Source organism: Papio anubis, chromosome 5 (assembly GCF_008728515.1).
Source record: "Papio anubis isolate 15944 chromosome 5, Panubis1.0, whole genome shotgun sequence".
NCBI lineage: Eukaryota > Metazoa > Chordata > Mammalia > Primates > Cercopithecidae > Papio > Papio anubis.
Window position 1 is genome coordinate 86,171,902 of NC_044980.1, and position 27,656 is coordinate 86,199,557.

Consider the following 27,656-nt stretch of genomic DNA (forward strand, 5'->3'; position numbering starts at 1 on the left):
TATTATATATTTAAAATTTGTTATGAGGTTTGATTCCATGTTAAGTGTTCTTACTGCAATGAATTTTTTTAATAATACATTTTTAAAATGACTAGTGGAAAAAAGAATTAAATACAATCTACACAATCTGTTCTAGAAAACAAAAGAAGATTAAACATTTCTTGATTCTTTATATTAAGCTCTTAGAATACCCTAATACCAAAACCAAAGAGGTACTAAACAAAGAAAATTATGGACCAATATCCTTCATGACTATACATGTTAAATCCTTCACCAAATGTTAGCAAATAGAGTTTAGCAATATATGAAACAAATTATACACCATGACCAAGTGGGGTTTACGCTGAAGATGCAAAGTCCAAAATTTGAAAAATCCAATGTAATCCATTATAGTAACAAGCTAAAGAAAAATTCATATGATCATATCAATCAATGCAGAAAAAGAATTTGACAAAATTTAACACCAATTCACAATAAAAGCTGACAGAAAAATAGGGATCTCAGGGAACTTTCTGAACTTGATAAAAAGCACCTATAAGACACCTACAAGAAGCAAAATTAATGGTAAAAGACTGACTAATATTCCTTAATATTGGGAACAAGCCAAGCATGACTCTTTTTCACCACTGTTATGCAACATAATGCTGGAGATTCTAACCAATGCATTAAGACAGAAAAGGAAACAAAATACTAGTCTAAGAAGGAAATTAAAATGCCTTTATTTGCAGAAGACATGATTGTCTACATAAACAATACCAAAGAATCTTGAAGAAGAAGAAAGAGAAGGAGGAGGAAAGAAAGAAATTCCTAAAAGTAATAAATGAGTTCATCGAGGTCATAGGATACAAAATAAATACAGAAAAATATATTGTATTTCTATATGCCAGAAATGAATATGTGACCACTGCAATTAGAAATGAGATACTATTTGCAATTGTTCAAAAATGAAAAAGTTATAAATCTACAAAATATTTACAGGACTTGTACACTCAAAATGACACAACACTAATCAAACAATGTCTAAATAAATGGAGAGACATTCCATTTTCATGGATTAGAAGACCAAATAGTAAATCTATCAATTCTCCCCAAATTGGTTCCTATTAATATCTCAGCAAGAATTTTTTATAGATGTATACACAGATTATTCTAAAGTGTTTATGGGAAAAAAAGAAACTGGAATTGCTAAGACAATCTTGATAAAGAATAATAAAGTAGGAGACATGATTCTGCAGAATACTAAGTTTTACCATACAGCTACAGTGTGGAATTGGTAAAGAGATCAGTGCAACAGAATGGAGAACTCAGAAATAGCCCACATATAAATGCTCAACTGGTTTTTGATGAAAAGTCAAAAGATATTCAGTGTAGAAAAGCCAGACTTTTCAATAGGTGGTAGAGCAATTGGACCACCAGAGGCAAAAAACACAACAAAAAACTGACATAAACCTCACATCTTATAGAAAAACTAATGCAACATGTATTATAGACTTATATGCAAAATTCTTAGCTATAAAACTTTTAGAAAAATACAGAAGGAAATCCTTGGGATCTAGGACTCACTAAGGAGTTCTCAGACTTGACACTAAAAATATGATTCATAAAAGGAAAAATTAGTAAACTAGATACTATGAAAATTTAAAACTTTTACTGTGCAAGAGATTCTGTTAATATACAAGCTACAGAATGGGAGAAAATATTTAAAAACTACATATCCAGCAAGCAAATCATGTTCAGAATATATTTTAAAAGCCCTTAAAACTCAATAGTAAAAATCCAAGCAATCTAATTCAAAAAGGGGTGAAAGAAATGAAGAGCCATTTCGCCAGAGATAATATATGGATGGCAGATAAGCACATGAAAAAATGTTACAAATGTACAAAAGAAGAGGGGAGGAAGCAGAAGAGAAGTTAGTGTGGCTACAAAAGGGCCACATGAAGAATCCTTGTAGTGATGAAATGTTCTGTATCTTGACTACAGTAGTACCTTCCTGTGCTTGGGGAATGCATTCCAAGACACCTAATGGATGTCTGACACCATGGATAGTTCAAAACATACACAGCTATGGTAAAGTTTAATTTCTAAATTAGATACAGTAAGAGGTTAACAATAACATAGTAAAATAGAACAATTATAACAATATGCCAGCATCACTACTCTTGTGCTTTGGGGCCATTAGTAAGTAAAATAGGGGTTATTTGAATACAAGCACTGTGATACCACTACAGTTGATGTGATTATCAAGATAGCTACTAAGTGACTAAGGTAGGTAGCATATACAAAGGGATGATTCATGTCCTGGGCAGGTTGGAATGGAACAGCGAGAGATTTCCTCACGCTACTCAAAACGGTGCAAAATTTAAAACTTATGAATTGTTTATTTCTGAAATTTTCCATTTAATATTTTCAGACCATGGTTAGCTACAGGTAACTGAAACTTTGGAAAGCAAAGCCAAGGATAAAGAAAGGACTATTGTATATCAATGTCAATGTCCTGGTTGTGATATTATATATTATAGCTTTGCAAGATATTATTGAGGGAAATGGGTAAAAAATAGACAAGAACTCTCTATATTATTTCTTACAGTTGCATGTGAATCTTACAGTTATCTCAAAATAAAAAGTTTTATTTTATTTTATTTTATTTTATTTTAGTGGAGACAGGGTCTCACTCTGTCACCCAGGCTACAGTGCAATAACACAATCACGGCTCGCTGTAGCCTTGAACTCCTGAGCTCAAGCCATCCTCTTGCTTCAGCCTCCTGAGTAGCTGAGACCACAGACATATGCAACTGTGCCCAGATAATTTTTGTGTTTTTTGTAGAGATGGAGTCTCACCATGTTTCCTAGTCTGGTCTCAAACTCCTGGGCTCAAGCAATCTGCCCACCTTGACCTCCCAAAGTGCTAAGATTATAGGCGTGAGTCACCATGCCTAGCAAAAACTTAACTTTAAAAAGTAACCCAACATAATGGCTGGTATCTTTTACAAAAAATAAAGCATAGAGACATCAAAAATCATAAATAAGGAAAACTAGGCATTTTCTTTCCAAAATATCTGCCTAACAATATAAAACGGGAAGTGAACTGAAAGCATTAAAAGAAGCAATATACATGAGCAAAAACTAATCTCAAAGGTTGTATTTTTCCACACATAATAAATTTTAAAGAGGTTATTTTTATATACATAGTGATGTAATAAATCAGTAATATAAAAAGTAAAGAATAAATTAATGTGTGCAGACATTTACATTTAAAATGTGTAAAAATATAAAAAGAATGGATTTTGAATTTTACATTGCTCGAAATTAAGAGTTCATTCAGAATAGTCACTGTTTAAGTAGACTCATATGCTTTGTTTCCATTAAATTATGCAGGAATTTAAAATAAGAATGTATTGGTCTGTTCTCACACTGCTATAAAGAAATACCTGAAACTGGGCAATCTATAAAGAACAGAGGTTTAGTTGGCTCACAGTTCGACGAGCCGTACAGGAAGCATGATGACTTCTGGGGAGGCCTCAGGAAACATTCAATTATAATGGTAGGTGAAGGAGAAGCAGGCAGGTCTTACATGGCTGTAGCAGGAGGGAGAATGGAGGAAGGTGCCATACACTTTTAAACAACCAGATCTCATGAGCACTCACTCAATATCATGAGAACAGCGCCCAGGGGGACGTTGTTAAACCATTAGAAACCATCCCCATGAGCCAATCACCTCTCACATGGCCCCACCTCCAACACCAAAGAATACAATTAAACATGAGATTTGAGCAGGGACACAGATCCAAACCATATCAAGGAAAAATGAAAGACAAGGCAAAAATGAATTTAGTCTAATATACTTTGCACCTCTAAAAAGTGCCAAAATTTTCATACTCATGATACATGCCTTGATGTATATGTACACCATATATCCGTGTCTGCATTTACAAAGAACATGCTCTTTTTACTCAGGTCATATGGTACCAGGAAGTCACTGCAAAATTAAATAAGGAAATTAGTGACCTAACTTTGGTCGTGTGTGTGTGTGTGTGTGTGTGTGTGTGTGTGTAACATTTACATATAAACAAATGCTAAACAATTGGCTTAAATGTTTGTGTGAAATTGAGTCATTATTAACTGACCACTTTGCCAAGTGTGTTCACATTTTAAATTACACTGAGAAATGTTATACAGAGGGCAGATACTAATTGGCTCATTGTTTGAGTGAAGTGATTGGGTTAGGAGTTAACTAACCTGGTCAGTCCAGTCAAAGTAGTCATTCAGATTGTGTTATACAGGTACATCTTAAAGTTTTTAGGTCATAGACATTGTGGATAAAGGCATTTTTTAAGATAATAAATACTTCAGAAATTCCAAGTTTCTTTTTGACTGATCTTTAGCAACATCCTTGGATTTGAGGAATAAAGAAGTGATAAACATCAGTGTGTTATTAAGTCCTATTTTTCCTTCCTGAAGATAAACTCCACCTTTATTCTTCATTTCAACTTCAACCACCCTTGTTCTGGCTTTCATCACTTATATTTAAATGCTGCTGCAACCTCCTCTCTGGTCTCTCTGCCTCTAATTGATTTTTCCTCCGATCCTTTCTGAGCACTGCACTTCTTAAAATACATTTTTCTATTTTCACTCCCCAACTCAGGGCTCCATCATGATTCAGTGCCGTCAACTCCTCTAGCCCTTCCCAATCTATTCCAATCCCCCATTGAGCCTTGCTTCCTGCAATTCACCCCCACACACTTCACCCCAAGCAAGTGTCCTCACATGCCCCTGTGATTACCCAAATCTGCCCTCATGTCTGAGATTTTCCTGCCTGAAAATATTCCCCTATCAACCCCACTGCATTCTCTTTTAACCTTCCTCTAATTTCCATGCTACCCGTACTTCAAGGCCGAGCTCAAGACTACCATCTTCAACAATCCTTGACTTCCCAACCTGCAATCATTGTTGTTCCTGATTGTCCTCTTATCCAATTCATTCATTCATCTGCTCTACGCAAATATCTTGAGGTATTATTTGTGTGTCAGTTACTTTGCTCATTGTAGTACTTCTTTCATATCACTTAATTTTGTTCTATGATTAATATATTTGTCAAATAAAAGGGATCATGCCTTAATATTCTTTTCCAGATCCCTCGGTACTCAGCAGTGGAGTTGGCATATTATCATCACCATTAACACCACCAATATCAAACATCAACTGAACTGCTTCTACCTATAGTCAGTACTCTCCTTGGCCCTGAAAACTCAAAGATGTAAGATATGACCCTGTAATCACAGTTTAGGTGGGGAAAAAAGTGCCAAATGAATGGTGTGTACTATAATGTTAGAAGGCCTCAGATGCAGGCGCAAGCACTGAGACAGAGCATGACAAAGGTGATGCACCTCTAAGTGTTTTCCATTATTGTGGTGGATCCTGCAGTGACTGACCCAGCCTCTTGGGGACTAATGCACCCATTTCAAGCTGCTGGGACTATCAATATCAACTGCTGTACCCCTCACTGGTGATTGCCTGCAGCTGCACAGGATTACAGCCCCTCCCAAGGGGCAACCCACAGGCAATGATTAGTTTATTCAGGGAAATAGAGGCCCAGGTGCCTTTGTTTCAATTTCAGTCAACTCTGAAGGGCCTTATAACCTCAGAGCTCTGGCTAACATAGGTAGAGACCTCACTTGCAATCACGCTTCAGCTTCTCACTCTATCCAGTACTTCAATGATTACTTGGTTTTAAGTTATCTTGCAAAACCACTCTCCAATAAAACTTGGGCTTGGGCATGCAACTTCCCATCTCACAATCTGGTTCCAAGGATCCCAATCTACTTTCGTGCTTTCAAAAGAAGGGTATAGTTACCTACACAGTTCCTAGTTAAAAAAAAAAAAAAAAGTTCTAGTTCAGAACACTAGCAAACAGATGCCCTATCTTAACTTTTCCAAAGTTCTTGGAGTCAGCAGGAATTTCTGTCTCATCTCTCACAAATAAAGAAACTGAAGACTAGAGAGAGGAAGTGTCCAAGACCACACATCTAGGACATAGCGGGTCCAGGACTCAAACCCTGGCCTTCTCAATCTTACCCAGTGTTCTTATGCTACACTAGACAGTTTGGAAAGTGGTCTGGTATTAAGAAAAGAATATGCACATCAAAGGTAAACTTGGGCTTTTCTTTTCTACCAGTTACTAACCATGTGATTTTCAGCAAATCATTTAACTTCTCAAAATTTAATTTCTTAGGTGGCTTTGTGTCTATAAAATTGACATGAACATACCTCTTCATAGCATTATTATGAGAATTAACTGAAACATAGAAGACACTATTTCCTGTTCTCATAAAGGAGTGGTGATGTATAAGATCAAAGACCTTTGTAAAGTTCAGATTATGGAACTTGGAATATTTGCCTGATCATCCCATTGAAAGTGACCTCTCCTTTTGATCATCTCTTATTTAAAGTGACCTCCTATTTCTCTAGAATTCCACATATTGTGGTTCACACTACTCTTAGAAACATGCACATTTTATTTTTTATAGGCTTTATTTTATAGTTATTTGCCTTAATTTTCCCATCAGTATGTGAAGTCTTTGAGGGCCAGAATGATCCTAGACATTTCTGTACACGTCTCAGAGCCTTGCTCAGTAAGTGTCAGAGAGTAAATGTTGCATGGATGTATGTTGACTGTGCTGATACATGCTAAATAAATGGATGCTTTGTGGTGCTGCGCCTGCCCCAGCAAGTCGTCATGTGAAGGCAAGAAGATAATACATTTACTGTGAGAACAGGCTACTCTGGAAGACATAGAGGAAGTTGCAACCCAAGGGAACAGTGAATTGAAACATCCAACCTGCCCTATAAAAGAATGTGGACCTATGGACGTCAGATTTTCTTGGTACCGACAAGCAGCTAAATCACTGATTTTAAAAATCACTAAACTCATTTTAATGAGTTTTAAAAGCATGGTATTAGAGTAAGGGTTACTTTTATGGGGGATAAGAGTAAAGAGTCGGGGGAAATGGGAAGTGCTGCTCCACTACTGTTCATTCCCGGGAAACATGGAAACAAGGACTAGGAAGAGGGTTCCCCCAACAGTGCGCATTTACAAACACTAATCTCAGTCAAATCGGAAGTGAAGACTTTTGCTGAGATGGAGGATGGGGTGGAAATGCTGCTGTAGGAAATGTGATAGGGAGTCAGCAAAAGAATTGTGAGCAGCCATAAAATTAGAAAGCATGACTCTGTACGGATCCCAGTCGGAACAGTTTTGTGATTTTCAATAGCAACACTCAACAGCCCAGCTGTGTGACAAGAGAAATAATATAGTAAGGATGACCTGGGTGGAGAAATTCTCTTCCTTTGACTTATGCCTTGTGCATGTTCATAGATTTAAATATATATGATAGAGTGTCAACTCATTAGAAATATTAACATATTGAATCCTAGCTCTTATCCTCCTATCGGAGAGATGGTACAGCAGAACTACTAAGAGCAAAAGCTCTACAGACTAATAGTCCTAGATTTGAATCCAGTCCCTATTCCAATTGGCAGCATATCCTTGGGAACATTATTCAACTGTACTATATATTGTATATACAATAGTACATATCCCTTAAATTAATTGTGAGAATTAAATAATGCATAAAACATTTTAACACAGTGCTCATGAATGCTGAATAAATGCTAAATAACGATAAATGAGGAAAAGAACTTGGCACACACAAGATTAAGCACTACTTGGTTTAGAGCTTATGAGAATTAGATCAGAGGTTATGAAACTAGCACTTATTATAGTTTATAATTAAATACAATTTTCTCATTTATTATTTACTCCCCAACAGACTATAGATTCCATAAAGGCAGAGACCTTCTCTGTTTTGACCAATTATCGCCCAAATATAGTACCGAACACCTAGCAGGTATTAATTAAATAACCAGTTAATTAATTAAAATGAGCAAGCTATTAAGCTAAGACAATGATCACAGAAATACTTTATTAGGAACTTGTGTTTCCAGATCACTCTGCACGTTATCATACTGATTAAAAAATAAATAACATAAACAACAAATCAATCTAACCTTCTTCCAAGTTTCTAGTTAAATGCCTTTCCTTCCCCAAACAAAAAATAACCTGCCATTTTGTTAGTTCTGTTAAACCTCCATTCCTTCAGTGACTCCTCCCTCCCCAGCCTACAGAGTGTGTGCGGTATTGTGGGTGTGTGTGTGGTATTTTGTGTGTGTGCGTGTTTTCTCATCACAACACTTTTACTTTGTCACCTAGAGCAGCCCTTTCTTTCTGTTTACAGTCCCTGCCACTATTCCTACTTACTGTCCACAACTGCTGCCACTTTGATTTCCCTCTATAATTTGATGTTTGTATTAGAATCTTGAATCCCTTTAGAACTTTCATCAAACAGTATAATCAGTAACATATTATAGAAAGTGACCGTCTTTATTTATCCTGAAATTGTACATAGAGTAAGTAGACAAATATTTGTTTGGTTGTGTTATCACTTTTAAAGCAAAACTCCCGAAAGCATTTTTTAAGTAGAAATTGTGAAGGGATACTGGATGCCAGGAGTGTAAAAATAACTAAGATGGGAAGTTGCCATTTCCTCTGCTAATTGACATCACTGTGTCAGAGTTTTCAGCTTTTCAGGGCTCATTTTTGCTTTTTGAATACATGAAAAACAACTAGAGACCTTCACACCTTTTGCAAACTGTTGTTTACTGGAAAGAACTTCTTTAACATTGGTTGACTGTGAGCAATGCTTATTTATTTTCTTATCTCTCTTTCTAGTAAATAATAGATCTTACCTAAAAATGGTTGAGGCAACCCTAAAGGCTTTGTGATTCAAGCATTAAATGACAATCTGCCATCACACTAGCCTCCCCCACTGACAGGGAATCCTTCCTCTGGATCTTCAACAAGGGCCCCCTGATCCACGCAGCTTTGAGAATATTCAGCTAGTAGAATTTAGATCATATTTGCTATGTATGTCCAGCTACTTTTCTTTCTAGTATGTTTATTGAATTCACCCTTGGTGAATACCAAGCTACCTTGATGTAGCTTCTGGTAGAAATTAAATATTATACATTTCAAGGATGTAAATTAAAGAAATCCTTTTTTAAAGATAACTCCTCTTGCCTGAAATAATATTTTAATTTATTTATCATCGATTTTGGTGTTGAAGCCATCTCTATTAATACAAAAGAAAGAGTAACTTCCAGACTACTGATTTACCTCGCCTTCAGTCAAATTTTTAAAATATCTGGAAAAACTGATTCTGGGTAATTTAAGCCCATACAGCCACATGAGTAAAGTGATTTGGCTGTTAATAGGAAAGAAAAGAGAAATAAGTTTAAGTAAATAAACCAAAAAAGCCACCACATCACAGGTTCACAAAATAGCAGAAACAAGGTATTTTTGTTAGGTGAAGGCTCTCTTGTGGAATTAGGTGTATGAATTCAATTTCATATAGCAACGGAGCCCTCAAAGAGGAGTTAATTCAAAGATAGAGAGTAAATAAATATTCCTTAGTGAAACAACTGCATACACAGAAAAAAATAGTCAGCATCAACATGTCAGAGACAAACCACGCTAATGCACAGTCAGATACCCAGAAAAAGTCAAGTATATGTCTTTTGTGAAAAGAATGCTAATTATCAAAAAGCTCATGAAGACTTAACCTAGCCTTTTTGTTTCTTCAATAACAATTATAAACTTTGAAATTGAAGCTATGATTCTGTTATTGTTTCATATCTTTGCAATTCCTATTACTCATCACATACTAGAAGATCCCTCCATAAGTAAGTAAAATAGTTTTCTAGGAGGGTACTGGGGTATCATGAACTCAAATGAAGCAGAAATTGACCCAGTAGAACATGAGTAGTCTCAATGAGTTAAAGTATCTTCCAAGTGCTATGTGTTTGGAGAAGGATTTTTGTTTCTAGAAACAACAAATACTCTCAAACCAGTTAAGTAAGCATTCATGCAAAGTCCACTATGTGCAAAGCCCCATATTTGATACTTGGAGAGACAGCCAGGAACAGTACATTTGTCAAAGGAAAGGTAAGAGATAACAAGTAACTTTAAAACAAGGCAGAATATAAACATATTATATTGGGGCTTAAAACAATGCACCATGAAAAGAAACAAAGATGTATTTAGTTCAGATTAGTTTGGGAGTTACGGGTGGTCTTCAGCTGGAGAAAGAGCTTATTTACTATTAGTTATTATTTTGAAGGGTTTCTTTTCTTATAATAAAAGTGTCATCCAGAGGGTAGCATAAGCGTGAATAAATGATTAAATACAATCAAAACCTGAGGCAAGCGACTTCTTTTGGCTTACATCCTGAAGACTCCTGGGCAGACTTGAAGTTAAGCCAGACGTGCTTGCCCAGTTGCGTGGGCCACTTTGGCCATTCGAGCTTGGATTAGCTTTTGGTGGACTGACCTGGATCTCCTGAAGTGACCCATAATTTCCAAGACCACTGGTGAAAAACCCGCTCATGAATCTTCAGATCTCAACACAAAGTCTGTGAGCCCACATACAGCAACCATCACTGGAGCCGCACACGTGCCCTCTGTAAGGCACATGTATTTTAAATATTAAGCACACTTTAAAAGTTTGTTTTGCCCAGGATTTTAAAAATCACATTTAAAAACTACTGTAAATATTTAAAGAAGGATCCAGTGTTGAAAAATAAAACTTTTAGGTTTGTCCTACTAGTCATCTTTAATTGCACTGTTATCTCTGCCTCTTTTTTCCTACAGAGCAGTCACAGTAGTTCACAGAAGCCTGGCTTCTGCACAATTTTTGAAAATAAGAGTTTACATTGAAAAACATTGGCATTGAGAGATCAATCACCTAATATGCGAATAAAAACCAACAACTAAATTTTAACAAAGGTCCAGCAGCCTTCTCTTGGTCTTTTCCTAAGTGCTTAGTTTGCCGTTCTAACTGTAACCTAATCATTGCTTTTCTGATTCAAATATCAATACTTAATATTTATCACCAGAATGCTAAGTTAGATGGTCTGGCCACCTCCTCTTTAACAAGCAAAAATGATCTAAGCACTAGCTAGGCTTTGATGAAGCAGGGAATGAACTGAAGGGAGCCTCCTTCCACCAACACAGCAGCAATGTGTTTTCTGTCTCAACTGAAAGTCCACAAATTTGTAATTTATTTGGGAAAATATGCTGCAGATAAGCAAAAAAAAGGCATCTGGAAGCCTTCTTGCCAAATGGTAACTTTCTGGAAGTTTCCTCATTTAGAAGTAATTTCTGGAAAATTTCTTGATTAATACAAATCCGTGAACAAACTTAAAAATGATGGCTTTGTTATTGCTTTGGCACAATATGTTAACAACACTGTGAGTGCTGCCAAAACTCTGAGAGTTCTTTCATGCGGATTATGGTCTTGTTTACATATCCAGCTGTACTGAGGCCTTGTCCATGGTGGTAACCTAACAATGTTCCCAGTGGGGGTGCCCATTAGGGGAGGGGAGACTAACTGAAGTTTAGTTTGTTTAAATTGAGCAAGAATGCACAGCGGCACTCAGATCTTTGGGGAATGTGTTGGAAGCATACCCTTTCTGGGATCTGTTTTCGTTTATTTAAGGGGGATGTTTGCATTGCTCAAAAATTGCAATACACAAACTTGCCATGCAAAATGCCTTCCACATGTTTACTGTGGTCTATACAGAAGTGAGTAGAAAACACAAATAGTGCTTGATTGAAGTAAAATGCTAAATAAAATAGTAATTGCTGGCCTTGGTCATTTTATTAATTAAAACCCCAAACCACTCTCTGTTATATGTATGTGTGCATACATGTGTAAAATAAATTCTCCCAAGCATGACCATTTAGATCTGATAGGAAATTCATTGAAGAAATTGAATCTGGAATTGTGAGAAATTTGTTCCCGTTGATAGGACATTTATGTAAAATTTTTGTTGTTTTGCACTGATTTGTATACATGGACTTCACTGAGATTTTACTTTACAGGTTCTAATAACAAAATAACAATTGTTTTTCCCCAAAGGACAAAAGTGAGAAACAATACATGTTTTCTCATTTTTGACAAAAATTTTAGCAGCGTTTTAGTTGCTGCATGTTATTACTAAAAACGAATCCGGGATATGAGTTGCCTCTACTCTTACTTCCTGACATTTATGAAGTCTACAAATGAAAATAGTCTGTTCAGAAGAAACTTCCACTTTTTGTGCTTTTATCTTTGCCAGTAATAGAGAATCAGGAGTAGACCAAGGAGACCTCAGGCAACTGCGGTAGCCTAACTCTGTTAAATAAAGGCTCCGCACAAAGTATTTCTTATCTGGCACCAGCTGAGAGGCCAAGGTGCTTCTGTTTTGTTGAAAAACGCACCAAGGTTTAACTTGATCTATTGGATATCATTTAGGTCAGAATAAAATTCTTATTGGAAAACTCATAATTCATACAGTTTTTAATTCTTCAAATTACATCTTAGGTCAGTTTTACCAAAGTAATTTTCATCATGGAATTTATTTATTAGTTTAATCAAAAAGCGAAACTCCAGTAAGTATTTTTCCAAAAAAGCCGGTTTTCATTTCTCAAAAAGAAATCTATTTTAAAAACTAATTTCAGCGTATAATATTAGCTTTGGTATCAGTATGTCAGGATTTTAATTAAATGTATTCTGTTATTTTGTTCTAACATAGAAATCTCATTAATATGCAAGAGAAAAATATAACATTCCCATTGTCTATGGAATTGTTGAGTCCGTTACTTCTGTGTCTCTTACTTAGCATTCCCACATGAAAATGGCATATTCTGTTTAACAAGGTGCAATATATTCCCACACTGTTACCAAGCTTCAAATTTAAGCTTCAAATTTAAACCATGATCACTGGATTACAAAGCCATTTTTATTTTTCCTGTCACTGAGTTTTACTCCTACATTTTTTTCAAAAAATCTCATATATTAACATACTTTTAAGTCAATATTAACAAGGAGAAGTAAACAAAATGTAAGTGCAAAGAACACAGTACCAGGCTACCTAGGTTTTTACACTTATTTCTACTTACCAGTTATATGCCTTTGCGCAAGTTACATATCCTGTCTCCAGCTCTGTTTCCTCATCTAGAGAAATGAATTAATAATGCTAACTTTCTCATTGGATTATGTTGAAGATTAAATGAAATAATACATGTATAGCACTGAAAAAAGTGCCTGGCATATAGTAAGCCCTCAATAAATGGTAGGTATAAAACTAGTACTAGAAGGATTGGCCATTAATTTTAGTTAATTTTAAAATTCTTTTTAGAATTGTATGTGTTTTAAAGCAGTTAATAGAGTCATGTTAAAAAATATCCAAGACCTTGTTGACACAGTACTTCTAAAAGTATTCATAATTATGCTGACAATATCAGACAGTCAAACCTGGAAATATTTAGAAACTATTAAATTTATGAAAGACAAGTCTGACTAAACCACTTAAAAGCAAGCCTGTTGCTATACTATTTCTAAAATTCTTCTAGGGAAAACATTGTGAGGTTAAAATAGAACAAAGAATAGATTGCGACAAATTCCTATGGGCTCTAAATAATATTAATAATGATAATCTTAATATTCAAATAGTTTCAGAGCATCATATTCAGTATATAATTATTCTTCACTGTGATTTATTTTCTTGCATTCAAAGAATGTATTCTTTAGTGACAGTTTTAAAATACTGTATTAAATATATTAGGTATTCTTTTTTAACAGTATTCTTAAAATAGAATACTCTGAGTATCTAGAAGGAACTGCTAAATGTGTCCATAGTCTGATAATTGAATTTCCTTAAAATTTTGTCCAACAGAGCTTCAGTGAATTGGCACCAATGATAACCATTCTGGGCTTCTGGGTTATTTCTCTACATTTTCAGTGCTACCTTGGTAGATACCAGGCCAATTTCCTAGATAGGCCAGAGCAAGGGAGAGGTAGGGATGTTTCACCACCATTTCTGGGTTAGTTCAGCACAAATTATTCCCCAATCCTGTTTCTTATTCTTATTTGCTTCCCAAGGACATAAACAATATAGAGTGTTAGGAAAACAAATATCTTCTAGAAAAAAGTTTGATATTTATAATTTAATAATTGAAAAAATAAGATAGATGTTTCTGTTTTCTAGAGATGCACGATAAAATTTCTTTATTAACTCACTGGAATAAGCAGGTTAATGAGCCACACAGGGTATTTTAAAGTACCTGTTAGATTATTGTCGCAGCACCTTTTAAATAATTCACCCTAATTTTGTTCAAACTGGCACCCAGCATTTGGGATAAGATTGATCAGACCATGTTATTGTCTGATGGAAGCTGAGGAATTCAGGAGCAATAAGTTATGATGGCACGCTTGAGAATTGTTGGAGACAAATCTTCCTCCTGAAATTACAAGTTCATACTATAATATTATCATGCCTTTGTGTACCATTATTTTATAAATGTTTATGAAAATCAGTTTCTTTAAATAATCCTTTCTCTATGCTATCCTTTCACTTTTATTTCCTAAATAAGGAAGGCTATTTATTAAATCTTTAGAATTCAAAGTCATTTTGGAGGAAAAAAGAAAGTATTTTTTACCACAGTAGCGAATCATTCCTAGCTGAAGGCGGCTTTTGTTCTCAGTCATCGGTTAGACTGCACTTTCATAGCCTAGTGCCTTCTACCAGAGCCTCTTGATATATTCACATAAATGATGGAAGATGCATGAGACGTGAAGGTGACATGTGCAGTCTCCAGGAGGAAACTGATGCCCTAGTTGCTCGCTAAGGAGCCATCCTGGCGTCAGAGGCATACGCAGCCATGCGGCTGCCCTCCCAGCTGGAAGGAAGGAGGTAAGCAGCAGCTGTCAGCAGAAAAAGATGGGAAAGGGGCAATGACTCTCCAATTCACAGAAATAAAATTGTTCATGAAAATTCCCAGTAATGCCCTCCCATAGCTGCATTCCTTCCAAGACTTCTGACTGACTTCCCTGAAACTTCTTTCGTCTTCTGGCTTATCAGTTGTTTCAGGGTGATGTATTACTCAGCCACCGCCTGTGAAGTGAACCAGAACAATTTGAGGTTAATTCACCTCTCCCAACAATAATAAAAGTTTGTTCGTTCAGAGATTCAACAATGAAATTGTTACTGATTAGTCCAAATCAAAAAATCTGCACTTCTGTCATTTCAAAAAGATTTAATTACCTTTTCCTAATGCAGTATATATGCCCCATTTGCCAAGACAAAAGAGCTATTATTCAAAGGAAAAAAATATTGCTGTAGCAAGCACAGTAACTTTTAATATTTTCACTGCTGAACTGTCAAAATGTGAGCACTCCCACCCCCTTAAAAAATGAAAGTATGGAACTATCGCATAACCTTCACTTTTATAGTAAGAGGTTTCTAGAATATGACAAAGAAAACATAGCAATTTCAGCCAGGTCATAATTTAGTATAAAATAAAACAAGACATTTAAACCCAAGGAGGAAAAAAAAAAAAAACCGAGAGTGGTAGAACTATCCAACTATGTGTGCAATTTCCTTGTGCTCAAATTGCATTTTCTCCCTTCAGTGTTATACTGAGCAGGGTCTTGCCCTCTAGATTAGAGACTTTTGCATTAGAGGAAACTAGGTTATGTCTTCCACTGTCAGAGACAGAAATTATGAGCTGGAGTGCATTTTAGCCAGTCACTCTGAAAAATGTTCGCCCAAGGGGGTAATAATTAGAACTGTTTTTGTCAGGTGACTGCATTTTAAGCAGTGATGTGTCTGAGAATCTAGCTAAGGGCTTTAATATAAATATAAATATTTTTTTCAGTCAGCATTGTGGCTTGATTTTTTTTTTTTTTGCTTTGCTTTTTATTTCAAAAGTAAGCACTTTTCAGGAATTATCAGCTAACATGTCCTACAGTTTAGCACGATGGTGACCTGATAATATAATAGCCAACAGAGAATGATACCCAAGCAGCCTGAGAAGTTAATGCATAAAACGATAAATGAATTTATTTTGAGATCACCATGCATGTACGGGCACAAATAATTAGTCTGTATAGATTGCTTAGAGGAGTCTAAGCCCAAACATAAAATGGTTTTACTTCTAAATTATTGTTTTACTTATTTAAGTAGTTATTTAATGCAATTTAATATGGTAGTTCACACAAACATAAATAAAATATACAAAAATACAATTGATGTGCTTTTGGATTACTTCAAAGTGGTTTGACACCTTTGGGGTCAAGATCCCATGGTTGGTGGGTTACCTAGGAGTTCTCTATTATTTATTAAGTTGTCCAAATCTGAATATAACCTTTTTAGACAAGAATGGATCATTTTAATATTTGTTCCCATTACAAAAGCATTATGGAAAGATGGGGACGAATGGAAATAATCTCATATCCTTTGGCTTATAAACTTTAATAAAGACTATCCTTTTGTTCCTACAATAACCCTATCTTTGCAAATAAATGAATCACTTTCAATTATGAGCTTCTCAGAACAAAAGGTCATGTTTTCTGTAGAGTCTTAAGAATACCAAATCCCATCCCCATCAGAGTATAAATAATGAATAATTACAAAATGAAACTTTCCTCCTGAAAATTAGCTTTAACTATGTTATATCACAGGAAATAATAAATATCAATAATTTGAAAGTAACTAATTTTCTGGAACTATTCTACTTTATATATCACAGACCATTTGAAATCTTTTATTTGTTAATTTTTAAAGACTGGGTCTTGCTATGTTGCCCAGGCTAGAGTGCAGTGGCTATTCACAGGCACAATCATCACAGACTACAGCCTTGAACTCCTGGCCCCAAATGATCCTCCCACTTCAGCCTCCTGAGTAGCTGGGACTACAGGCTGGCACTGCTGCACCCAGCCTGAAATCTTAAACTTTCTATTCTAAAAGGGGTTCAGTTGGAAAAATGTTGACTTTCATTATAACCAATTATAAGTAGTACATCTTTCATAATATCAGAAGCATGACATGACAAAGAATAAGCTTCTACAGTGTGAATTCCCCCCACTGCCATGTAACTCACCTTATCTTGCTTTGCGTATATCCATGTTGTAATCTTCCAGTTTGAACTTTAAATTGCTTTTAAAAAAAATTGTGCTTAAAACTCTGTACTAAAGCTGATTCTCTCCCTCTCAAATGATCTTACCTCCTTCTCTTTTTCCCAAGGTCCTCTCTGGGTATAAAAGGATAATCCCATGTTCTCATGGTGACTTACATACTAGCGTCTGGGTCTTTGCTGGCCTCTGCTGGTCCGTTCCCCTCTGTGTCAGGTTATTGAACACCCTGTTCTAGTGTGCAATATTTTGTGCTTTTTTACTGCCCAGTGCTTTGGGGGTGTGGAGAGGAGGCAGAGAGGTCAGGGTAGTAACTATTCCCAAAGTCCTTAGATCCTGCTGTAACCTCCTATATCACAGTCCCTGTACTCTGCAGCATCGTTGTTCCAACCCCAGGCTTCTTGCATTGCACTGATTCTCTTAATAACAGGACACTCTAGAAATTATGGAATCCCTAGATAATCTCATGGGCCATGGGCAACCAGGGGCATCGTTTAATGCACTTGTCTAATGCTTCCTTCAGCATTTCTAATTGACCAATCGTGTGCTGCCATATTAGTGTTGTACCATGATAAACATGGGATTTCTTCAAGGAATTTGAAAAGTTCTCAGGATAGAACCTGAAGCAACTATCAAGCTTAACTTAACCCCTCCCCTTATCTATGAACCCCACAATTTTAACTAGATTTTTCTGTTAGCCTTCACTTTACTCCAACCCAAAGGGTTTGAGCCCAATTAAGCATACATTTGACAGAACTCTTATCTGACCCCTTGCCATTCATATGCCTTTTCTGTTTTCCCTCTTCTCAGACCTTTCTGCCTAATTTCCCTTCTATTCTCTCAGTAGCTGTCGCTATGTAACATCTTCCTCCTTCCCTTAGTTTAACTCACTCTTCCCTTCACTGCATCATAGTGATGAAGGAGTTTCAGGAAAATTAACAGATTATTAAAGACAGAAGAGACAATGACGTGTGTTCTGGAGGGGGTGTTGTCTCCCGGCTCCTCCTTTGTTCTTCTCTGCCTTTTTTGTACCTCACGGACAGGGAGCCAGCAAAGCTATTTTTCCCAAGTTCCCTTGACTTTCTGTTAGATTTTTGCCAGTGGAAGGCAGGCACTGGAAGAAAAGTGAAGAAAGAAGGAGGCCATTTTCTTCCCAGCTTCTAAAGGCAGTTTCAGCAGCCATAACAATGATAGGTATATGTGGCTCCAAGTTCTACTCAGGTAACCCAATTTCAACTTCAGCAATCTCACCTGCATATGGACTCTAGGTAACACTATTTTCTCCTTTGGACTTCTAGGCCTATGGGTAGTAGTGGCTTAATATAGGTACTACTTTCTAGGTAACCTTACTCAATCAGTGCCCCAGCCCTTCTAATACTTTGAAACTAATTCACTGTATTAACTCTGAAATTCCTGAGTTGGATTATGTTTGTGTGATTAAACAGAGGAAGTATGTCAATCATATGATCTCTATTACATTTTTTTAAAGTCTACCTGTGGAAATATTATTAGTTCCTTTTTGTTAAAACCGTGGTTGAAAAGTATTCGAAGTAGACTTCTGGAGTAGTATGTATTAACCATCAAGACTGTCTAAAGAGAATTTTTAGTCTTATAAGGCAATTACTCTACTAGGGCCTAAATGGAATCTATAGCCATTTAGAAAACAAGAAACGTTCATTATTATGACTCATTTTTGGCCATATATTTCTGTAAATCATGGACTGCCTACACTCTTTATAAATTTTCTTTGGGTTCAGGAAGGAATACCAAGTACTTTTCTGGAGTCTTATTGCTTTCTGGCCTCTCTGACTTTCCTTGCCATTTTGACCCACATATGGAAATGAGAATTACAAAGTTTTGTGTCTCTTTCCTTACTCCATCTAGCACCACTCATGCTGCCACTCACTTCAAATTCCTTACTTTGAATGAATTACTGCCCAGCAAGCTAGGATGCCTGCAGTAATAGAGCAATGCTGTAGGCCAAGGACTCCAAAGACACAAATAAGGTATACACACACACACGCACACACACACGCATTCAGTTACCCATCCATTTTTCTTCTAAACCAGTGGCCCGTTAAGTACAGGAACAGGTTTACTTTTTTATCTTTGTATCTCTGGGTTTGTTTTTTCCCAAAGTCAAAAGGTATGTGAATAACTTTTAGAACTTTTATAGAATTAGAACCGTAAACTTATAAAAGTAAAAAGAGCAATAGAAATCACATTATTCTACTAATGATTATCTCTACTGTAACATATCATTCCTATCATAATTTTTTAACTCTTCCTAATTTATCTGTGAATGCCTTTAAAGGAATGTCTGATTTTTATCTTACCATCCTGTGTTTAACACAGTGCTTAAAACACAGGGAACATTCAATAAATGCTTGGTGAAAAGGAGTAGATGAAGAGATGAATGAGTTAATGGCTTACTGAATTAATGAATTACTAAGGAGTCAAATATCTTGTCCAAGAATGCAGCGCATAAGTAGACTAACAAGGCTAAATAGCACCTAAATGATTCAAGTTTTCTGATCCCGAGTTCAGTGTTCTTTTCACAGACCTTCTTCTGAGTTAACATTTTTAGTATTTTCTCATAAAAGAAGTTTTAATCCTTTGCCATCAGAATAATGTAGAAATGTGGGTGAAATAAGGAGAGATGCTGTTACACTTGTCGAAACAAGGCAAACCATAAAGAATGGGCTCGGTTCCTAGTACCAGGTTCAGAAGCAACAGTGAAGTCTCCAAGACCAACTGGAGAATAGAATGATAGGCATGCATGATAGGGAAACAATATTGAGCACAATTACCCTGCAAGCTCAGTTTCCACTGGGGTCACTCTGTGCCTATTTATGGAAAACGTATCATACATAATCAGCAACATACACTGAACTTCCATCAGAGTAGAGATAAGTTCAATATCTGTCTACATTATCATTATTTTTTCCCAAGAACAGTATATTCCACTCATATGAACTGTGTAAAAGAACAAAAACCCATAAGATATGAAAGTGCTCTTTCAGAACATGATTGCTGTAGAAGCATCACTGATTTTAATGTATAATGTTTAGGAAAAATGTATTCAATTAGCTTCTCTCTCAACATGTATCATTTTTAAAACAAAAAAAAAAAGAGGATAAAGAAATGTCATTGAAAGACAGATACTATTAAAATTCTGTTACAAAAATACTTCAATTCCTTTGTTTTTATGTTAAATCCAACTGCAAATCACAAAACCACCTCATCTAAGACCCAAAACAAAATTGAATATCCATATTAATACCCAAAATTTTTGGTAGAAAATTAACACACCATAATGCCTAGGGAAAAAGCCTGATACACCACCATTCGGTTACATCAGTTTTTCCCAATATGAGATGGAGTAGAAATGTGACATTTGATATTATCACTGATGGTTAATTCCGTGAACATTTTAATATTTTTCAGATATCCCAAGATTTATATTTTTCCTTCCTCAAATGAAAGCAAGAATTTAAATACCAAGTCTTTCCTTTCTTTTGAAAAAATAAATGCTATAATATACCTCCCAAGGTTAATCTGTGTCCTTGTACCTCCAATGAATCTATGGCAAGAATGTTTTTTATTGCTCTGCCATATCTAAAATTGCTTAGTCCATACTCTCTTAGACACATCGTTTTTCAAACTCAAACTTCCAAGTTTCATCAGAAAAGAGCACATTACACTAAATGCAAAGCAAATGATTACTAGCTCATCTTCTAGGGATATATGCATTCTTTGCCAAACAAGCAAGCCCATGTGTTTTAGTTTGAAGAAAGAATCTTGCAGCAAGCAAGCACTCTTAATATACCATAGACTTTGAATGATTCTTTGGCAAACTGTAAAGTAGTTTGTTCTGGAAATTGTATAAGCCACAGAGCCCTTGCCCTCATCATTTGACTTGTAATGGATGTAGTTCCAAATAAATAGTTTACATTCCCAGCCTTGGCTTTTTAAAAATCTCTTATTAATTATTGGCCTATTGCAGTCTGGCTTCTTTCCCCCTACTCCAAATCATGTTAGAAGGAGGGGTAGAAGAAGCCTTTTATGGATAGAATTTGTTACCCCAAAATTCATATGTTGAAGTCCTAACCCCAGTACCTGTGAATGTGACCTTATTTGATAATAGAGTCTGCAGATGATCAGGATAACTGAGGTCATTAGAGTGGGCCTTAATCCAATCTGACTGGTGTCCTTATAAATAGGGGAAATGTGAACACAGATACAGACATGCATCCAGAGAGGGCACCACAAGGAGATTAAGTTGGAGATCAGAGTGACTTAGCTAAAGCCAAAGAACACCAAAGATCACCAGCAAATCACCAGAAGCCAGGAGAGAGACATGGAACAGATTCTCCCTTACAGCCCTCAGGAGGAACCAACTCTGCTAACACCTTGATCTCAGGCTTCTATCCTCCAGAACTGTGACACAGTGTCTGTAGTTTAAGCCACCTCATTTGTGGTACTCCATTACAGCAGCCCTAGGCTAATACAAAGCTTCTGTTCTAGAAATGAGCAGACCTGGGCTTTGCATCCACCTTTTCACACAGTGAAGGTTTCCCAGAGTTTCATCCTCAGCCTCTTCTCCCTGGGAAACCCCACAGCCTCCATTGTCATCTTGAGGCCAACTACAGTAGCTCCTCCTTATATGCAGTTTTGCTTTCTAGGGTTTCAGTTACCCATGGCCAACCATGGCCTGGAAATATTAAGATATTTTGAGAAAGAGAGAGAAAGCGAACATTCACATAACTTTTATTACAGTATGCTGTTATAATTGTTCTATTTCATTATTCATTATTATTGTTAATCTCTTATTGTGCCCAATTTATAAATTAAACTTTATCACGGACATGTATGTATAGGGAAGAAAACATAGTATGTATAGAGTTCACTACTGTCTCTGGTTTCAGGCATCCACCAGAGGTCTTGAAACATATCCCCCAAGGCTAAGGGGGTGCTACTGTATTTCCATATTTCCATGTCTAGCTCTAGCCTCTCTTCTTTGATTCAAAAATGTATTTGTGACTGCTTGGTCAATATCTCCAAGTGATTTTCTTGCAAGGATCACAATCAAGTTTACCCCAAGTCTTCTGCTGCTTCTGGGTAAATGGTTATCTCATCAGTTAACAGCATCACCACCCACTCAGTAAACCAAGATAGAAAGGTGAATTATATTTAACTCTTCCTTCTCCTTCAGTCATTATATCAAGTAATTCCAATTAAACCGACCTGTGAACATTTCTTGAATCCATTTCATCCTTTCCACTCATGCTATTATTTAATACTGCGTTGGTTGGAACCCAATTACTTGCTCCAGCTTCTCCATGAGTCTTCTAAAGGTTCTGCCTACCTCTAAACAACCCTCTGTGCTTTTTACCAAAGTCATTTTCTGCACAGTGCCTATTATATCTTCCCTATTCAAAACCTTTGTTTTTCCACTACATATAAAACCAAGGTGAAATTTCTTATCAAACCACATCAGGTCTTTCAGAATCTGATTTAACCCTGACATTCCAACCTCATCTTCTGCCACATCCCACCTACATCCAACCCCATCTGAAGATGCAAGAGAACTACACTTTTCTGAACACTTGAAGGCACTCACGGCTATGTGACTAATTTTGGCCAATGGCCTGTGACTCATTGCCACATATATCACTTTCAGGCCAGAGTATTTAATTGTCAAGATGAATCCACTAGCACTCTCTTTCCTGATACAGCGATCAGAGAGGAGGCTCTGTGATAATACCAAAGAGAAGGTCCCTGAGACACTGCATGGCAAACAGTTGCTAAAGAGTGAGCAGACTTGCAGCCAATTTTGTGTAAATAATAAATAAACTGTAGTTATGTTAAGCCACTGAGATACATGAGAGGTTTGTTGCTGGTGCACAAACTAACTTTCTGTCTGGTATATCACCCATACCCACCAATCTTTTTATAATCCTATGTACTGTGCTTTGATTCACATGTTAAAGTGTGTTGGTTTTACATTAAATTGCCACTTGTAGGTGTATTTTGTGGCATTTTCAGTGTAATGATATAGTATATACTTTAAGAATATTTAAAAATAAAAAAACAAAGACTATTATGCATGCCATAAAGCTCAGTTCAGTTGCTTCTCCTTCTTGAAGGTCATCTTAAATTTCGCCTCCTCCCCAGTTTCTCATACTCATTTTTTTCTGCCTTGTCAAAAGAGTTGCTTTTTATCTTTGGTGCCTCACCTTATCTTATGGTTATTTATTCATCTCTTTTCCCTCCAGTCACACATTCAAAAAAAAAACTGTAAGCTCCTTAAGGTCAGGACCTGTATCTAACTTATTCTTTAATCCTCCTAAGCACTTCACACAAAGTGCAAGCCCATTGTCTGTGCTCTTCATGCATTGTCTATGCTCAGTAAATGTGCATTGGATGAGTTCAGTTGTAGAAAGTAATAAATGGATTTTTTTAATAAATGCACCATCTCTCTGGAAATCCACAGTGCTCACATTTTGTGTTACGAGCTCATTTTAGAGTGATTGGATGACTTTTATTGGCTAATGTCTGCCATGTGGTAATGTCTTCATTTGCTGAGTTGATGTTCCAAATCTTACAATTCTTCGTCATAATTATTAGTTTTTCCCCTGAATTTTGTGCTTCATTGAGGTTTTAAAGGGTAAAATTAACCTCCCAGCTTTTCCTCCATAAATTTATAATTTCATTGTGATTTCATTGCTAGATTGGCTTCCATTTCAGAGGTTTGTCCAAAGTTTAGGTGATTATGTGTCTGTTGTTTTTCTCTTCTCTCCAATATGGTTATTTCCTTACAATCTAACTTGCTCAACTGCATAGCAATAGATACAGCAACATGAAATTCTAAATACTACTTACTTAGAAAAGGTAAATCTTAAGGGAAATGAGACATGTTTTTTCACCTGTTAAAATTATATGAGAATTTATGAAAATAAAGACTCATTCCCATAATATTCTTCCCTGCTCTGGCATCTGTTTACCTGGACATAAGTCAATGTTTTCTGTGGAGCACAACATTGTAAAATGTACATTAACAAGTTCTTAAGGGATATCATAAGCATAAAATCTGTTTAGCTATTCAACAATATGGAAATTTGATTGTTTAACTTGAACTAGAAATGTATGGCTTCAATTTCACTAAAGTTATGCATAATTACATAGATTAAGACATGCATTTGGGAATTTATTACTTCTCAAAATTGGTAAAGCTATCATAGACATTAGACTCATAAGCAATGTAATTGCTTGTAAATAGATACATTGTAGGTGGAAAAAAAGCATTCATTTAAAGGGTCAGAAAATTATGTCTGGCTGCAAAACTCATTTGAATGGGTCACAGAACTTCTTGAGACTCTCTGGGGAAAATATTGAAATACTAATTTTTACCTCACTTGCCTCAGTTGCTTGTCCTTTGTAAAACTAATTTGTAAAAGCCTGCCTCCTTGTCCATCTTTGAATCCCTCCAGTCCTAACACCTGGCTCAGCCAGTTGCCACTCCTATATGTACCTCTTTATCAAACTGTGGACCCAGTGAAGCCCTGCAAGGAGTAAATGACCTTGGGCCAGTCAGGAGCTCAGCATCAAGCAGATCTTGTTTCAGGTCTTCTAATAAGCAGAATTGCCCTTTTGTTTGTAATAAAGACTGTGCCTCATACTTCATGTTAGTAATCTTATTCCATTGCTCCCGAGTCTGCTCTGATTTGCTGCCTATTAAGCGAGCTAGTTGAGTGGTTTTTCAAAGTGTGTCCCACAAAAGCATCAGCAACACATGGAAACCTAAAGAAATGCAAATTCTTAGACTCCGCCCCAGACCCTAGTGAATCAGAAACTCTGGAGGTACAGTTCAGTAACGGGGGCTTTAACAAGCTGTCCAGGTGTTTTTGATGAATGTTCAAGTTTGACAACTAGTGGGTCGGTTATTTGGCTTTAATTCCTCTTATTTCCATGTGCCTGTCTGCTCTCTTCCATCCATCATCAAGTCCTCACACTAATAGGGCGAACTTCTTTTGGAAAGTAGAGAGGGAGCAGGAGAGATTTTTATGCCAGATTCAAAAGCATGTGACTTTGGGAAGAGAAAGAAAGGTTGAAAAAGGAAGGGTAGTCTGTTTCATTGTCCAATAATACACTATGGAAAATTGTAGTAAATGCAGCTGTAATAAGTGAAAAAAAAAATTGTCAAAGGAAAGAGACATCAAAAGAGAAATTTTTAAAGTTTTGTTCAAAGCTAGGACGGTACTATCCCTGCCCTGGGCATTTTTAGAGGGACACCAATAAAAAAATGTACTTACTTTTTTGGTGGCTAGACTGTGTTTCTTTCAATTCAACACCGCGGAGATAAATACAGAAACCAAGTTAATATTCAGGTTTTACAAAGAAGCGTCCTGCCCAGTTCAGTGTGTTACGGGACAAGAAAAGCATGGGACAAGCAAAACCGAATCAGCAACTTCATTTTCTATCCCTCTGCCTCTCTGAGCTATTGTTCACTCAATTATCCCCACTCCTTTATTCATCCTTCAGCCTCCCTTCTCCACGGTTCCTTCTCCCTCACTATGCAAACCTATGAACATCATCACCCTATCTTTTAAGAGTCTTCTTTAATCATGCAAACACCCCATAGGCACTACCCTAAATATGCTCTTCTGTTTGCCTACAAGTTTCTATAACTTGAAAGAAAATTCACTTTCAAAATCTCAACTTTGCACATCTGTTTATTCCTTGACCCACTATAACACACAGAAAGTCACAATGGGTCAAGGAATAAACAGAAGTGCACAGAATTCTACGGAAAGGAACTTATATCATATCCATCAATGATCCATTTAGAATATCCAATAGTTGGGGATGGGGCGCGTCCCGCGGAGAGCACGGCTTTAGCCAGCAGTACTCCCATATTTATGCCACCCGCCTCATCCAAATGAGACCCTTCCAGGAGAACCGGGCCCAGCAGCACTGGGGCAGTGGAGTGGGAGTGAAGAAGCTGTGCCAGCTGCAGCCCCGGGAGAAGTGCTGTCTGGCGGGCACTCTGTTCAAGTCCATGCAGCTGTAGCCCTCCATCCTGCGGGAGATCAGCTAGGAGCACAACCTGCTCCCCGAGCCTCCTCGCAGCAAATACATCCACCCAGATACATCCACGAGCTGGTCTTGGAAGATGAACTGCAGCGTATCAAACTAAAAGGCACTATTGACGTGTCAAAGTTGGTTACAGGGCCAGTCCTGTAACCAGGGCCGTGTTTGGCTCCGTGAGAGACGACGGTAAGTTTCTGATGGAAGACCACTGCTTTGCTGACCTCACTCCCCAGAAGCCCGCACCCCCGCTTGACACAGATAGGTTCCTGCTGCTGGTGTCTGGCCTGGGCCTGGGTGGAGGTGGGGGCTAGAGATCGCTGGGCATCCAGTTGTCGGTGGACGTGGTGACGGGGCAGCTTGGGGACGAAGGGGAGCAGTACAGCGCTGCCCAGGTCTCCTGGGTCATCCTTGCCAGCAACCCCCTCGGCCACACCACCTACAGCAGAGATTCTATCAACAAGGCCAAGTACCTCACCAAGAAAACCCAGGCAGCCAGCGTGGAGGTCACGAAGATGCTGGATGAGATTCTCCTGCAGCTGAGCCCCTCAGTGCCGGTGGACGTGATGCCTGGCGAGTTTGATCCCACCAACTACACACTCCCCCAGCAGCCCCTCCACCCCTGCATGTTCCCGCTGGCCACTGCCTACTCCATGCTCCAGCTAGTCATCAAACCCTACCAGGCCACCATTGATGGAGTCAGATTCCTGGGGACATCGGGACAGAACGTGTGACATTTTCAGATACAGCAGCATGGAGGATCACTTGGAGATCCTGGAGTGGACCCTGCGGGTCCGTCACATCAGCCCACAACCCCTGACACCCTAGGTTGTTACCCCTTCTGCAAAACTGACCCGTTCTTCTTCCCAGCATGCCCACATGTCTACTTTTGTGGCAGCACCCCCAGCTTTGGTTGTTGGTGACTGTACCTGACTTAACTGCCATGCAGACCGCCTGCCTCATGAACCTGCCCAGCCTGGCGCCCCAGTCCATCAGTTTCTCTGGCTTCAGGGCAGAGTACCATGACCTGGGAGGCCTGGGCCTGGGCCTCTGACTCAAAAAGGTGGTTTTTTTTTTTTTTTTGAGACGGAGTCTCGCTCTGTCGCCCAGGCTGGATTGCAGTGGCCCGATCTCGGCTCACTGCAAGCTCCGCCTCCCGGGTTCACGCCATTCTCCTGCCTCAGCCTCCGGAGTAGCTGGGACTACAGGCGCCCGCCACCACGCCCGGCTAGTTTTTTTTTTGTATCTTTTTAGTAGAGACGGGGTTTCATCGTGTTAGCCAGGATGGTCTCGATCTCCTGACCTCGTGATCCGCCCCTCTCGGCCTCCCAAAGTGCTGGGATTACAGGCTTGAGCCACCGCGCCCGGCCAAAAAAGGTGGTTTTGACCAGAGAGGCCCAGATGGAGGCTGTTCATCCCCTGCAGTGTTAGCATTGTAAATAAAGCCTGAACACTTGCTGATGCGGCGGGGGAGGTGGGGAAGAATATCCAATAGTTTTAG

At 37.6% G+C, this 27,656-nt stretch overlaps 1 pseudogene; it reads left to right on the forward strand.

Annotated features, from left to right (window-relative positions):
- LOC100997919 overlaps nt 1–27,209 on the forward strand; it is a 38,043-nt pseudogene extending 10,834 nt beyond the window's left edge.
- Nucleotides 27,210–27,656: the final 447 nt, after the last annotated feature.